Here is a 16,447-nt window from a genome sequence, read left to right as displayed (position 1 = left end):
ACACATAGCACACACACAGCACACACACAGCACACACACATAGCACACACACAGCACACACACAGTACACACACAGCACACACACAGTACACACACACGTTTGTTTTACTATCCTTGTGGGGACCAAACAATTGATTCCCATTCCTTTTTCCTTGTGTGGATCGGCGAAATGTGCCCACAATTTTCTTTGTTTTACTACTCTTGTGAGGACTTCTGGTTTCCGCAAGGATAATAACCCCCCATACAGACAATGTATCAGGAAACACATTGGACTTCAATAAACATTAGAGGGAGTAGGCCCCTGTCCACATTGACGGGACCATAGTGGAGCAGGTGGAAAGCTTCAAGTTCCTCGGCGTTCACATCTCTGACGATCTGAAATAATCCACCCACGCAGACAGCATGGCGAAGAAGTCACAACAGCGCCTCTTCAACCTCAGGAGGCTGAAGAAATTTGGCTTGGAACCTAAAACCCTCACAAACTTTTACAGATGCCCAATTAAAAGCATCCTGTTGGGCTGTATCGCCGCCTGGTACGACAACTGCACCACCAGCAACCGCTGGGTTCTCCAAAGGGTGGTGCAGTCTGCCCAACGCATCACCAGGGGCCAACTACCTGCCCTCCAGGACACCTACAGCACCTGATGTCACACGACGGCTAAAAAAATCATCAAGGACAACAACCACCCGAGCCACTGCCTGTTCACCCCGCTATCATCCAGAGGGTGAGGTCAGTCCAGGTGCATCAAAGCAGGGACCGAGAGAGTGAAAAACAGCTTCTATCGCAAGGCCATCAGACTGTTAAATAGCCATCACTAGGTGGCTTCCACCCAGTTACATAACCCTGCACCTTAGAGGCTGCTGCCAAATATACATAAACTTGAAATTACTGGCCACTTTAATAATGTTTACATTTTTACTCATCTCATATGTACATACTGTATTATATTCTACTGTATTTTAGTCAATGCCACTCCAACATTGCTCATCCTAATAGTTATATATTCCTTAATTCCATTATTTTACTTTTAGGATTGTGTGTATTATGTGTATTGTTGAGAATTGTAAGATATTACTGTACTATTACTGTACTGAAACACAAGCATTTCGCTACACCCTCAATAACATCTGCTAAACATGTGTATGTGACAAATAATGTTGCATTTGATGTCTGTCTGTCTGTCCCTTGGCCTGAGTGACCTGACGGAGTCGAGGGCAACACCACCTCCTTCCCCCCAGCCTAGAGTGTGTGACTCAATGTAATTTGAGTGCCACTTTGGAGTGCTTGTACTTAATCACACAAGTCACATACTCTGCATAACGTAATGCTTGAACAATTCCCCCTCTCTGTTCTATAGCCTGTGCCTAGCACTCAGTGTTCAGGTATGCTGCTGCCAGTCTTCACCAGAAACACATATTAACTATTCATCCCACTTCCATTATGACCGCAGCACTACTTCCCATTTCTCCATTTTTCTAAGGTCGGAAGTCATTAATGTCAACTTATAACCTGGTTGCGTTTGTTTGTGTGTGTCCCTGTGGGTGCATGCATTTGGAGTGCGTATGTGTGCATATTTGTGTGTGTGTGTGCTCATTTGAGCATGCCTGCGTGTGTGTATTTTGGAAGTTGAATAAAACCCTCCCACTGCAATTGTCCCATTAAAATCAACAATATGTCATTTCAAAACTAGGCATGAGGTGCCAGACAGGACAAGGTGCTACCTGCAGCCCAGGTCAGAGCGGACAGACTGGAGACATGAGGCAGACAGAGAGAGGCAGACAGAGAGAGGCAGACAGAGAGAGGCAGACAGCAAGAGGCAGACATAGAGAGAGAGAGAGAGAGAGAGAGAGAGAGAGGGGGAGAGGCAGACAGAGAGAGAGAGAGAGAGAGAGAGAGAGAGAGTGTGTCTCCCTGTCCCCAGGACTTACTACAACTCAACTGGCTGACACCACACCTGGCCCCTGGATTCTGCCCTGGTTGCAGGTTTTGTACACACTACTGTCAGGGCTGGAAATACCTACTGTCTGTGCTGGTGGCACGAGTGTCAGATTGTGTCTGGGCTGGATGGAGGGCACTGGATAGAGAGTCAGACTGTCTGGGCTGGATGGAGGGCACTGGGTAGAGAGTCAAACTGTCTGGACTGGATGGAGGGCAATGGGTAGAGAGTCAGACTGTCTGGACTGGATGGAGGGCACTGGATAGAGAGTCAGACTGTCTGTGCTGGATGGAGGGCACTGGATAGAGAGTCAGACTGTCTGGGCTGGATGGAGGGCACTGGATAGAGAGTCAGACTGTCTGGGCTGGATGGAGGGCACTGGATAGAGAGTCAGACTGTCTGGGCTGGATGGAGGACACTGGGTAGAGAGTCAAACTGTCTGGACTGGATGGAGGGCAAAGGGTAGAGAGGAGGAGATGATTCCGTTATGGGGAAAACCATAAATAGTCCCTGTATAGCAGGATAATCATCAGAGGAGTTTCAGGCCTCTGGCTGTATGATGGCTACCGATGGGAGGAAATATAATTTTGTCTAATCCATAGTTAATGGCCCCTTGTCACTCTTAATTACAACTTAATTTAAACGTATGACAAAACATGATGAGGGGAAAGAGTAAAGGGAGGGACTCGCATGAAAAAGAGAGAGAAAAATGTAAGAAATAGTCAGAGATCTTACAGTATCTGGGAGAAGGGTTCTTTGAATATATCAACCCCGGTAACTTCCAGTCCAGAGGCCTGACTCCTACAGTTGGACAATTGTTACCAACATATTAAAATAACAATGAATTACATATTTTCATTAAAACGTTATAGTCTTGACAAATCTGTTTCGTAGTTATTTTAATGTAGTTGCTATGCAAAAGGACTGGTTGTCTGTTCTAAACAAAATAGTTGCTATGCAGGCTGTATAACATTCTTGCTACTGTAGCTAGCTAGCCAACCTAAGCTAACTCAGTCATGTCAAACATTGCACCTGGAATGACAGTACGTACACTACAGTAGTTTGTCTATATTGAGCAGTACTACAGAGCCATGAACTAGTTCAGAGAAGTGGAGGCTGCAGAGGGCATGGAGGGGCCTGTTCCCCATCTCTGTAGTGGGGGCCTGTGGTGAGTGGCACTGGCACTCCGGTACTGTAGGTCGACAGTTCTGCAGTACGTTCTGCTTCCTTCCTGACTCCATGTTTTAGACAAGTACAGATGATGCATCAGCCAAGAGCACCGAGATGGGCAGGTTTAAACAGTGGGTGACGTCTATGGGCTATGGCAGAGAAGAAAGAGGGATGGCTGAGGTGAGAAGAGGAAAAGAGAAAAGAGAGACAGAGAGAAAGTAAGAGAGAGAGAGAGAGAGAGAGAGAGAGAGAGAGAGAGAGAGAGAGAGAGAGAGAGAGAGAGAGAGAGAGAGAGAGAGAGAGAGAGAGAGAGAGAGAGAGAGAGAGAGAGAGAGAGAGAGAGAGAGCAGAAGCAATTTTCCTGAGTTGTTCACAGGGACAAAGATCTATCATTCATCTACATTTACTCATCTCATATCCGCAACACATTGACGTTTGTCCAATGAGGGAACTTTATAGTCTTTGCAGGCTGAAAACATACACCCACCCACACACACATACTCACACTTGCACACACACGCAGAGAGTTGACTTCACTGTGCTCATTCCCACATGACCAGAGCACAACAAAAGGACCAGTCGTTGCATTTAGGCCTGTTGTTCTGACAGTAAGCACTCCATATTGCATTAGGCTGTCGTGCAGCATATTCAGGCAAAACGTGTACGCTGCAAAATGGGGGAAAACCCCAAGAATGCTTTACTTAACCCAAAGTAAAGTTAAACTGTTAGGCATTACATCACATCATCATTACATCACTGTTAGGCATTACAAACTTAGGCATTACATCACATCATCATTACATCACAGTTAGGCATTACAAACTTAGGCATTACATCACATCATCATTACATCACAGTTAGGCATTATAAACGTAGGCATGACATCACTGTTAGGCATTACAAGCATAGGCATTACATCACATCATCATTACATCACTGTTAGGCATTACAAACTTAGGCATTACATCACATCATCATTACATCACTGTTAGGCATTACAAGCATAGGCATTACATCACATCATCATTACATCAGAGTTAGGCATTACAAACTTAGGCATTACATCACATCATCATTACATCAGAGTTAGGCATTACAAACTTAGGCATTACATCACTGTTAGGCATTACAAACTTAGGCATTACATCACTGTTAGGCATTGCATCACTGTAAAGCATTACATCACCGTTAGGCATTACATCACTGTTAGGCATTACATCACATCATCATAACATCACTGTTAGGCATTACATCACTGTTAGGCATTACATCACTGTTAGGCATTACATCACTGTTAGGCATTACATCACATCATCATTACGTCACAGTTAGGCATTACAAACTTAGGCATTGCATTACATCATCACTGTTAGGCATTACATCACTGCTAAGCATTACATTACTGTTAGGCATTACATTACTGTTAGGCATTACATCACTGTTAGGCATTACATCACGGCTAGGCATTACATCACAGTTAGGCATTACATCACTGTTAGGCATTACATCACTGTTAGGCATTACAAACTTAGACATTACATCACTGTTAGGGATTACATCACTGTTAAGCATTACATCCCTGTTAGGCATTACATCACTGTTAAGCATTACATTACTGTTAGGCATTACATTACTGTTAGGCATTACATCACGGCTAGGCATTACATCACTGTTAGGCAATACATCACTGTTAGGCAATACATCACTGTTAGGCATTACATCACTTACTTTGTTAAGTTTCGATTCTCCACTAGCAGAGGCCTTCTGAAGCAGACGTAGCTATTGGATGCTACTATAGCGATCTAAAGAACAAGGCCTCTTTTCAATACAGTCTTTAATCCTTTGGAGGTCTTTTGAGCATTCTCTGTCTGAATGAGTGATGTACTGTAACAAATAACCATCTGATTGATTACCTTTCAATAATAGACCTAGAATAGCTCTAGAATGATAAGGTGGGACAGTATCAAGACGCTCTCTGATTTCTCAGCTCTCAAATGCAATTCTGCCGACTGGCACCCATGGTTGACCCATACAGAAGGTCCAGCCAATGTCGAGTGGAGGGAATGTGTCCAGGAGGGCAGGGTGGCCATGGAGACCTAGGCCCGGTTTCCCAAAAGCCTCTTATGGTTCTAAGATGAACGTAGCCTTAAGATGCTTTTGGGGAACTGGGCCCAGGTCGGGTTGGGGTTTTAAAAAGTCTGGGCAATGTTAGTGATCACTGACAGGCTCACACACACACACACACACACACAACAGCAGCCTTCTGCTGCCTAATGACACAGAACGCTCTGGTGCAGAAGAGATTTTCAGATTGTAATTTCTCTAATTGCTCTCCTCTGCAGGAGCTGGTACGACACAGACGAAGTTGAGCGGTCTGCTACAGAGAAACACTCTCCCATGGGTCCCTAACTAGCTGGGCTTTGTCTATGTTTTTGGACACTTCAAATAGTGATAGTGAATCGGCTAGTCTTTTCCGATACTGTACTGTATTCTCGCTCACTTTCTACTTTTTTTTTTTTGTACACTCCCTTTCCACTACTTTCTATTGTACCTAAACCCTTCTGATATTCAGCATATGCCTGTTCCTGTACTTCCTCTACACCATATGTTGAGCAGCAGTGGTAGTGGAGAGAGGGGTCAGTGCTAGATGGTAGACAGGTACAGAGAGTGTAAGGTATTAAGGGAAGGGTTGCAGACCTGCTTATGCAACAGTGGAACGGAGCAGAGCATTAATGCATATCACCCGGGATAACATCCAGGGGAGCCAGAGAGGGATGACAGTAGTCGTTGAGAAAGGGGGGGGGGGTAGAAGGATGAGGTAGGAGGAGGTGTAGTCAGTGGCGTCCTTAGGCCAGGACTTCCGGGGGCCTCAGCCCGGGATGTTTTTGATCCAGCCCTGAACCTTTGATCGTAAAACTTTTTTTTTTTTTTACATTTCAGTCTATGGGTTTCCATAACCACACAGGACTTGTGCTATGCAGTATTAAAAACAATGTTCTACTGACAAATTTCTATGAGAAAAATGAACAGTCCAATATACTGCGCTAGGCAGTAACAGGCACTGCAAGAAGCCCCTGGAGTGACGCGGGGCCTGCTGTGATTGGTTGAGATTGGCAGTGGACCACTCATGTCCCTTGACCTCTCCCCCACCACTACAGTCACTCTATCAGGGTCTGCATCGTAGCACTGACCTAATAAAGATATTCAGAACGGGGATTTGAACTTGCAACCTTTCAGTTACTAGTCCAACACTCTAACCACTAGGCTACCCTGCCGCTCCATGTGATGGAGAGAGACACACCAGACAAGACACAGAGCCAGCAACATAAGAATAGGATATGATGGAGAGAGAAACACCAGACAAGACAGAGACAGCAACAGAAGAATAGGATATGATGGAGAGAGACACACCAGACAAGACACAGAGACAGAAACAGAAGAATAGTATATGATGGAGAGAGACACACCAGACAAGACACAGAGACAGCAACATAAGAATATGATATGATGGCGAGAGACACACCAGACAAGACAGAGACAGCAACAGAAGAATAGGATATGATGGAGAGAGACACACCAGACAAGACACAGAGACAGAAACAGAAGAATAGTATATGATGGAGAGAGAAACACCAGACAAGACAGAGACAGAAACAGAAGAATAGGATATGATGGAGAGAGACACACCAGACAAGACACAGAGACAACAACAGAAGAATAGGATATGATGGAGAGAGACACACCAGACAAGACAGAGACAGCAACAGAAGAATAGGATATGATGGAGAGAGACACACCAGACAAGACACAGAGACAGCAACAGAAGAATAGGATATGATGGAGAGAGACACACCAGACAAGACACAGAGACAGAAACAGAAGAATAGGATATGATGGCGAGAGACACACCAGACAAGACACAGAGACAGCAACAGAAGAATAGGATATGATGGAGAGAGAGACACCAGACAAGACAGAGATAGCAACAGAAGAATAGGATATGATGGAGAGAGAGACACCAGACAAGACAGAGACAGCAACAGAAGAATAGGATATGATGGAGAGAGAGCCACCAGACAAGACAGAGACAGCAACAGAATAATAGGATATGATGGAGAGAGACACACCAGACAAGACACAGAGACAGCAACAGAAGAATAGGATATGATGGAGAGAGACACACCAGACAAGACACAGAGACAGAAACAGAAGAATAGTATATGATGGAGAGAGACACACCAGACAAGACACAGAGACAGAAACAGAAGAATAGGATATGATGGCGAGAGACACACCAGACAAGACACAGAGACAGCAACAGAAGAATAGGATATGATGGAGAGAGAGACACCAGACAAGACAGAGATAGCAACAGAAGAATAGGATATGATGGAGAGAGAGACACCAGACAAGACAGAGACAGCAACAGAAGAATAGGATATGATGGAGAGAGAGCCACCAGACAAGACAGAGACAGCAACAGAATAATAGGATATGATGGAGAGAGACACACCAGACAAGACACAGAGACAGCAACAGAAGAATAGGATATGATGGAGAGAGACACCAGACGAGACACAGAGACAGCAACGTAAGAATAGGATTTGATGGAGAGACACACCAGAAGAACAGAACAGGCCATAACAGAAGAGGATAGGCAAAGGAGACAGTAACAAACAAAAACATGAGACAGCAACAGACAAGACACAGAGAAAGTGACAGAAGAGGGCAGATGGAGAGAGAACAGAGGTGGATTGAACACATAGTAGACTATCTCTTCTAGCTGCTCTATAGAGAGAACAGAGGTGGATTGAACACATAGTAGACTGTATCTCTTCTAGCTGCTCGATAGAGAGAACAGAGGTGGATTGAACACATAGTAGTAGACTGTATCTCTTCTAGCTGCTCTATAGAGAGAACAGAGGTGGATTGAACACATAGTAGACTGTATCTCTTCTAGATGCTCTATAGAGAGAACAGAGGTGGATTGAACACATAGTAGACTGTATCTCTTCTAGCTGCTCTATAGTTTTTAATTGTCTGTATTTATAAGCAGACAGTGAAAAAGTGAAACATGGTTTACAATGAATTTATAGGTGAGGTGAAAATGCCTGTGAAATTACTATTAAAACAATGAATTTACTTTACACTTTTTACAACCAGGACAGGAATAGAGATGAAGGTAGACGAGAGACAGCAACATTGAATACTAACAAACAGCTTCATCAGAAACAGCTTCATCAGAAACAGATTCATCAGAAAATGCATCGGCAACGTTTTACCCACGGTGAGGGGTTGATTCTTCTCCAATCAAAAGCCCTGGATTAACACAGAGGTTGGCGCTAAACTAAAGAGCTGGGCTACCGCACACAGAGGACATGAATAAGTACCAGACGGCCCGCTATGACCTCCGCAGTCATCAAACAAGCAAAAGTCCAATATAGGAACAATGTGGAATCCTATTACACAGGCTCCACCACCCGCGGGTATGTGGCAGGGGTTACAGTCCATTACGGATTACAAAGGAAGACCCAACCGTGATCTGCCCAACGATGCTTCTCTACCAGACCAACTCAACGCATTCTAAGCTTGGTTTGACAACAAGATCAAGCCGGGTGTGAGTGCCGACTGTGTGATCTTACTCTCCGATGCCAACGTGAGAAGGGTCTTTAATCAGGTCAACACTTAAGGCCGCGGGCCCTGACGCTATTCCAGGAGGCGTTCTCAGAGCGTGCGCAGAACAGCTGCCAGGCATATTCACAGTCATTTTCAACCTCTCCTTGTCCCAGTCTGTAATCCTCACATGTTTTAAAATGACCACCATCATCCCTGTTCCTAAGAACTCTTAAGGCTTCATGCCACAATGACTACCACCCTGTATCATTCACTTCTGTAATCATGAAGTGCTTTAAGAGGCTGGTTATGGCACACATTAACTCCACCATCCCAGCCCCCCTAGACCCACTCCAATTTGCATATCGCCCCAACAGGTCCATCGATGACGCAATCTCAATTGCTCTCCACACTGCCCTCACCCACTTAGAGAAGAGGAATACCTCTGTGAGAACGCTGTTCATTGACTACAGCGCAGCCAGCGTTCAACACCCTTATCCCCTCCAAGCTCGTCACCAAATCAAATCAAATTGTATTGGTCACACACAAATATTTAGCAGATGTTACTGCGGGTGTCGCGAAATGCTTGTGTTCCCTAGCTACAACAGTGCAGTAGTATCTCACAATTCACAACAATACACACAATACACACAATCTTGAAAGTAAAATAATGGAATTAAGAAATATATAAATACTTGGACAAGCAATGTCGGAGTGGCATTGACCAAAATACAGTAGAATACAGTATAAACATACAACATTAGTAAAACAGTATGTAAACATTATTAAAGTGACTGGTGTTCCATTATTAAAGTGGCCAGTGATTACATGTCTATGTATACAGGGCAGCAGCCTCTGAGGTGCAGGGTTGTGTAACCGGGTGGTAGCCGGCTAGTGGTGGCTATTTAACAGTCTGATGGCCTTGAGATAGAAGCTGTTTTTCAGTCTCTCGGTCCCAGCTTTGATGCACCTGTACTGACCTCGCCTTCTGGATGGTAGCGGTGAGAACAGGCAGTGGCTCGGGTGGTTGTTGTCCTTGATGATCCTTTTGGCCGTCGTGTGACATCGGGTCGTGTAAGTTCCTCGAGTCCAAATCCCTGAAGACTTAAAACGGTCCAAACACACATGCACAGTCGTGAAGGAGGCGCAAACCCCTCAAGAGGTTGAAAAAGTTTGGTATGGGCCCTCACATCCTGAAAAAGTTGTACAGCTGTACCCTCCCTCCCGTCCAGGACCTCTATATCATGCGGTCTGAAAAGAAGGCCCAGAAAATCATTAAAGACCCCAACCACCCAAGTCACAGACTATTATCTCTTCTGCCACACGACAAGAGGTACCGGTGCATCAAGTCTGACACTAAGGAATACGACTGATAAATAGCTAACGAAATAGCTACACGGACAGAGTTTACCTTGCGTCTTTTATTTCAGTCTCTATGCACACTCACACACACTGACACACCCACATACACACACACTCGCGCCATCATTTGTTCACACATAATATGCACAAACAGTACATTTAGACTGACTCTACACACCCGCACACTCACATACAATCATCATATAAGCTGCTACTCTGTTTATCGTATATCCTGATGCCTAGTCACCTTACCCTATACATATCTACCTTTATCGATCCGGTATCCCTGGATCGATGGAGGTAGACTTTTCAAATATGTTCTGTATACAGTATGCTTACTTTGTGTATTTCATATTTATTACTATTATCTCTCATGTTATTTCTTTTTTTCTAGTAATACATTGTTAATGATTATTGCATTGTTGGGTTTTGAGTTTGCATGAAAGGCATTTCACTGTACTTGTGCATGTGACATTAAAACTTAAACTAAGAGACAGCTACAGAAGAGGGCAGACGAGAGAGACAGCAACAGATGACACAGAGAAAGTGATGTAGAGAAGCAGAGGAGGGGTGATCACACAGACCTAAAGCTGCTCTATGGATTCTAAATACTGCACAGTGTGTGTGAGAGAGTGAGAGTGAGAAGGTGTTTGGGTACTGTGGGATTCTTTAATCAGCCTGGATCATTGGACAGGTCAGAGTCTGTTTGACGTTGGTGAGTGGTTTTTGGCAATACACTGTAGATGTATGTGCTCCAGAGTAGAGAGTGTTCCAGAGTAGAGAGTGTTCCAGAGTAGAGAGTGTTCCAGAGTTGAGAGTGCTCCAGAGTAGAGAGTGTTCCAGAGTAGAGAGTGCTCCAGAGTAGAGAGTGTTCCAGAGTAGAGAGTGTTCCAGAGTTGAGAGTGCTCCAGAGTATAGAGTGTTCCAGAGTAGAGAGTGTTCCAGAGTTGAGAGTGCTCCAGAGTAGAGAGTGTTCCAGAGTAGAGAGTGCTCCAGAGTAGAGAGTGCTCCAGAGTAGAGACTGCTCCAGAGTAGAGTGTTTCAGAGTAGAGAGTGCTCCAGAGTAGAGAGTGTTCCAGAGTAGAGAGTGCTCCAGAGTAGAGAGTGCTCCAGAGTAGAGAGTGTTCCAGAGTAGAGAGTGTTCCAGAGTAGAGAGTGTTCCAGAGTAGAGAATGTTCCAGAGTAGAGAGTGTTCCAGAGTAGAGAGTGTTCCAGAGTAGAGAATGTTCCAGAGTAGAGAGTGTTCCAGAGTAGAGAGTGTTCCAGAGTAGAGAATGTTCCAGAGTAGAGAGTGTTCCAGAGTAGAGAGTGTTCCAGAGTAGAGGATGTTCCAGAGTAGAGAGTGTTCCAGAGTAGAGAGTGTTCCCGAGTAGAGAGTGTTCCAGAGTAGAGAATGTTCCAGAGTAGAGAATGTTCCAAAGTAGAGAGTGTTCCAGAGTAGAGAGTGTTCCAGAGTAGAGAATGTCCCAGAGTAGAGGATGTTCCAGAGTAGAGAGTGTTCCAGAGTAGAGAGTGTTCCAGAGGAGAGAGTGTTCCAGAGTAGAGAGTGTTCCAGAGTAGAGAGTGTTTCAGAGTAGAGAGTGTTTCAGAGGAGAGAGTGTTCCATAGGAGAGAATGTCCCAGAGTAGAGGATGTTCCAGAGTAGAGAGTGTTCCAGAGTAGAGAGTGTTCCAGAGGAGAGAGTGTTCCAGAGTAGAGAGTGTTCCAGAGTAGAGAGTGTTTCAGAGTAGAGAGTGTTTCAGAGGAGAGAGTGTTCCATAGGAGAGAGTGTTCCAGAGTAGAGAGTGTTCCAGAGTAGAGAGTGTTCCAGAGTAGAGAATGTTTCAGAGGAGAGAGTGTTCCAGAGTAGAGAGTGTTCCAGAGTAGAGAGTGTTCCAGAGGAGAGAGTGTTCCAGAGTAGAGAGTGTTCCAGTGTAGAGACTGTTCCAGAGAAGAGAGACCCACAGTAGCAAATGTAATTGAGTACTGACAGTGTCTACTTTGGCAAGTGGGAAGGTGCAAGTTACCTGAAAAATATCTCATCTCTCAATGTTCTAATCTCTCAATGTTCATTTCAAAGTGCATCAAATTCATGCATCTAGCTTTTTCAAAACATTTTCTTTCCCCGGACCCCCATCCTGGCTTTGGGCTAAGCCCCAAATGTCTTCACATCCTAGAAACACCCCTGGGTGTAATATGGGCAGAAATAGGTTCAGGATATCAGGAGACCAGGACTGGGTCCTCTGCTTATCAGACATGCTTATTCATCATCACAATGACTAGTGTTGTTTTTCCAATGAGAAACAGGAAAGCTTGACTTTGGGTGATAGGCTAAATTGAAGAAAACCATCTCTTATGAATTAGTCACTAGATTTAAATACTGTAGATGGAATTACGTCACTAAAGGCTGACCTTAATACTGTCTGTTCTTTCAGTGCTTAACGATAGATATGACTGACTTACAGGGCCAATTTGTGCAATAGCTTTTTCTTCTGTGACTGCATTTTCTATATGAATTTACTTCCCTGAATCCACCTGGTGACATGAAGGGGAACTCTTTAGTAGTGTGCCGCGGCGGTTTGACGGTTTTGAAGCCCAGTGGTGTGGTGCCAAGAATATACCATGGACACACCAACACGCACACAGCTATTTTACATAGCCTAGTGATGGGCACTGTCCCAATACCTTTGTACTTGAATCGTCTGTTTCTCCACTGCCCTCTTCAGACATTACACTAATTAACACTAATGAGGGGTCAACTGAGTTCGTTTCATGACAGTCTGAAAAGTAGATAAGAAAGTCATAGAAAACTATTAGACGCAAAGTCCAAAACAGCAGCAGGGAGGACCGTCTGCATGTAAAGTACAGTGAGCCAGCCTGCATTCACCCACAGTCAATGGGCTTCTCTGTGTGCTTCAACACTTCTAAAAGAGTTAGGGCACGGCCGCTAACTGACGGACTGGCACACAAAATGACCCCCACTCTCAGGCGTCAAGGATCTTACGGCAAGATGACGACTTCCAGAGGTTAACCACAGCAGGCAAGCTGACGATGTGCCTCCTGAATGCTAGGTGTGCTTAAACTGTGTTCCATTGTCCTATCGCACACCCTGCGTGAGATTATTGAAGAGGAGGAAAGGGTTTGGATCACGTTGTTATCTTGTCATGTATGAGTTTCTGACTGAATGTGTGTGACCTGGTAACTGTACCCTATTCATGTACCTTACTTTGGTTTTTGATCCTGCAGTTTGCACAGTGATGGTGTTGCATGGACAGTAAAGCTTGTTTGTACAGTGGTCTTGCTATTTGTAATGTCATTTTTCAGGTAGCCCTGTCATCCTGTAATTCACATCATACCCATGTAGTTTGCACTGTGATCCTGCGTATTGACTTCACACAGTTGTTAATGACTGTGTGGTCAAAGCGTTTTACACTCGGCAGAGTAAAATGCTTCAGCTCCACTCATACCACCGGCAGACACGGGCTGCAGTCCAAACACGTTATTTTTACCCCTTCAGCCCTTGCACTAGCCACTTTCCCTCAGGGGAATCCCCATAGAAACCAGATGCAGTTTGATTGCCATCTTAAGTGGAGGTCCAATTCACTAACGTTGCCCCCTCGACCCTCGGTTTAGCTGGAGGGAGCGAGTGAACAACTTGGTCACTTGCGGGGTTGATATGACCCACAATTCAATGCAAACTGTAGTCACATGTCAAACTCTTGTGGCCGCAAAGTGTCAAATTGTTGGAATAAATCACCAAACTATAAGACTAGCTAGCCAGCTATGGGTAACTGTAGCTAGCAACCTGACAGGAGTGCTAGCTAGATACGTTAGCTTACTATGTACATCAAAAGCTTTAGGTAGGTTTTTTTTAACTCAACTTCAAGATTTCCACCAAGGACGTTGCCTCTCCGATCATCACTCTCACTCGCTTGGGCAAGGGACATTTAAGGGACACTCGGATGTGACGATGTAAAGCGTTATTCAAGGGCTGAGGGTTTAGGGCCGAGGGGCTGTCTACTTTGAGTTTGAAATACAGTCACTCTTCTCTCTCGGCTGCTTCCTCCCAGTGATTTACCGGCAACAATCATGTGGCCTGTGGCCTTAGCCCGGCCTTTGGCATCACTTAACCCTTTCCCCACTTCTCCCAGGAGGTCCCAACATTATAATGAGCCACAGACCGTCCCATAAACATAACTCCTGCTGCACCCGTTAAAGTCTGAAGATTGGCCAGGAATATGTCTTCTTGGGTATGGGCTTAGAAGAGAGTAAAGACATGATAGCTGAGTCTAAGTAGCTCCTATCCACACTTGTTCAGAGTGAGTAAATATTTGACATTCTCACAAACAGGAAATCGAAGTTGCGTTGTAACAGTGGGGGAAGCTCATATTTCCTTCAGTGAGATGACAGTTGGCTCAGCTCAATGGGAAAGTGATTGCCATCAATCAATAAGAGAGTAAACAAACAAAAAATCCACCATTGCGTTCCTAAAGAAGTGAAAAAAACGAAAATCTTAAAATCAATATCGGGCCCTTTTTTGGAGGTCTACAGGAGGCAGAGATAGTTGGTGTGCAGTAAGAAAAGCATAATGTAGATCTTACCGGAGGTAGAGTACGGATTCACACTATTCCTTCACATCACTAAAATACAGTATAAGCCTCCTAAATGATTCCGAAACACATCGAAATATATAAAGTCTGTATTTCCATCTACTCTAAAAGCAGCCATATCCCTCCCAATTCCACCGCTGAATTTCAGGAAATGGAGCTGTATTGTAGTTAATGATGATTTTTTACTCTTTAATACTGAGGCTATGTAATGTCAACTCGCAGTGTTTTCTGGTCTATAGGAGCTGACAGTGCTGGTTCTCAGACAGGCTGTAGATATGGATCTCTTGTATAAGCCTGAAAGTCTCTGTTGGTCCTCCAGACGAGACTGAACCTATGTTGCTTTGTTCTACCAGCGCTCCAGGACTAGACTGGTACAGTGTATAGTAGTGATATGCCTCTGTTCTGTTCAGGGGACAGAACCGAAAACCAGAAAATAACTAAATGTTTCAAAGAACCAAAACGGAACCTTGAATGAAAGTGATCCACACTGTTCCTGAACAGAATTGTTATTTTAAAAGCATGGGAACCAGTTAATAACATTCCAGGCATTCTTTTCATAGTCCCACTCAACAAAGCGTTTATGCAAAGCCCTCATTCCAGTGTCTGTGTCACGCCCTGACCTTAGAGATCCTTTTTATGTCTCTATTTTGGTTTGGTCAGGGCGTGAGTTTGTGTTTCTATGATTTTCTATTTCTATGTTTTGGCCGGGTATGGTTCTCAATCAGGGACAGCTGTCTATCGTTGTCTCTGATTGGGAACCATACTTAGGTACCATTTTCCCACCTGTGTTTGTTGGAAGTTAACTTTGTTTGATGGCACATAGCCTTAAACTTCAAGGTTTGTTTTGTATTGTTTATTGTTTTGTCGGCGTCATTTCTTAAATAAAATAAAATGTATACTCACCACACTGCACCTTGGTCCTCATCCTTCAACAGCCGTGACAGAACTTCCCACCACCAAAGGACCAAGCAGCGTGGTAAGAAGGAGGACTGGACATTTTAAATGGCAAGGGATCCTGGATTTGGGAGGAGATCCTGGCCGGGAAGGATCGCCTGCCCTGGGAGCAGGTAGAAGCAGAGAGGAAGGCGAAGGCAGCAGCTAAAGCGGAGCGGCAACGTTATGAGGGAACACGGCTAGCAAGGAAGCCCGAGAGGAAGCCGGGGAGTGTGGCAGAGTCAGGTTGGAGACCTGAGCCAACTCCCCTTGCTTACCGTGGTGGGCGTCATACTGGTCAGGCACCGTGTTATGCGGTGGAGCACACGGTGTCTCCAGTACGCATTCTTAGCCTGGTGCGCTACATCCCAGCTCCCCGCATCTGCCGGGCTAGGGTGAGCATCCAGCCAGGACGGATTGTGCCAGCCCTGCTCTCCAGACCTCAAGTATGTCTCCACGACCCAGGATATCCTGCGCCGGCTCTGCGCCCTGTGTCTCCAGTGCATCTGCACAGCCCAGAGCATCCTGTGCCTGCGCCCCACACGTGCCGGGCCAAAGTCACCATCCAGCCAGGACGGGTTGTGCAGGCTCTTAGCTCGAGACCTCCAGTGCGCCTCCACGGCCCAGTTTATCCGGTGCCTCGGCCAAGGACAAGTTGCCTCGGCCATGGACTAATATGTATGTATGTCTCCCCAGCCTGGTGAGTCCTGTGCCTACTCCCAGAACCAGGCCTCCTGTGTGTCTCTCCACTCCAGTGATAATCCATGGCAAGAAGCCTCCAGTGATGATCCATGGCACGAAGCCTCCAGTGATGATCCATGGCACAAATCCTCCAGTGATGAT

This window comes from Oncorhynchus mykiss, chromosome 31 (genome assembly GCF_013265735.2).
Source record: "Oncorhynchus mykiss isolate Arlee chromosome 31, USDA_OmykA_1.1, whole genome shotgun sequence".
Taxonomy (NCBI): domain Eukaryota; kingdom Metazoa; phylum Chordata; class Actinopteri; order Salmoniformes; family Salmonidae; genus Oncorhynchus; species Oncorhynchus mykiss.
Note: the sequence above shows the minus strand (reverse complement) of the source record.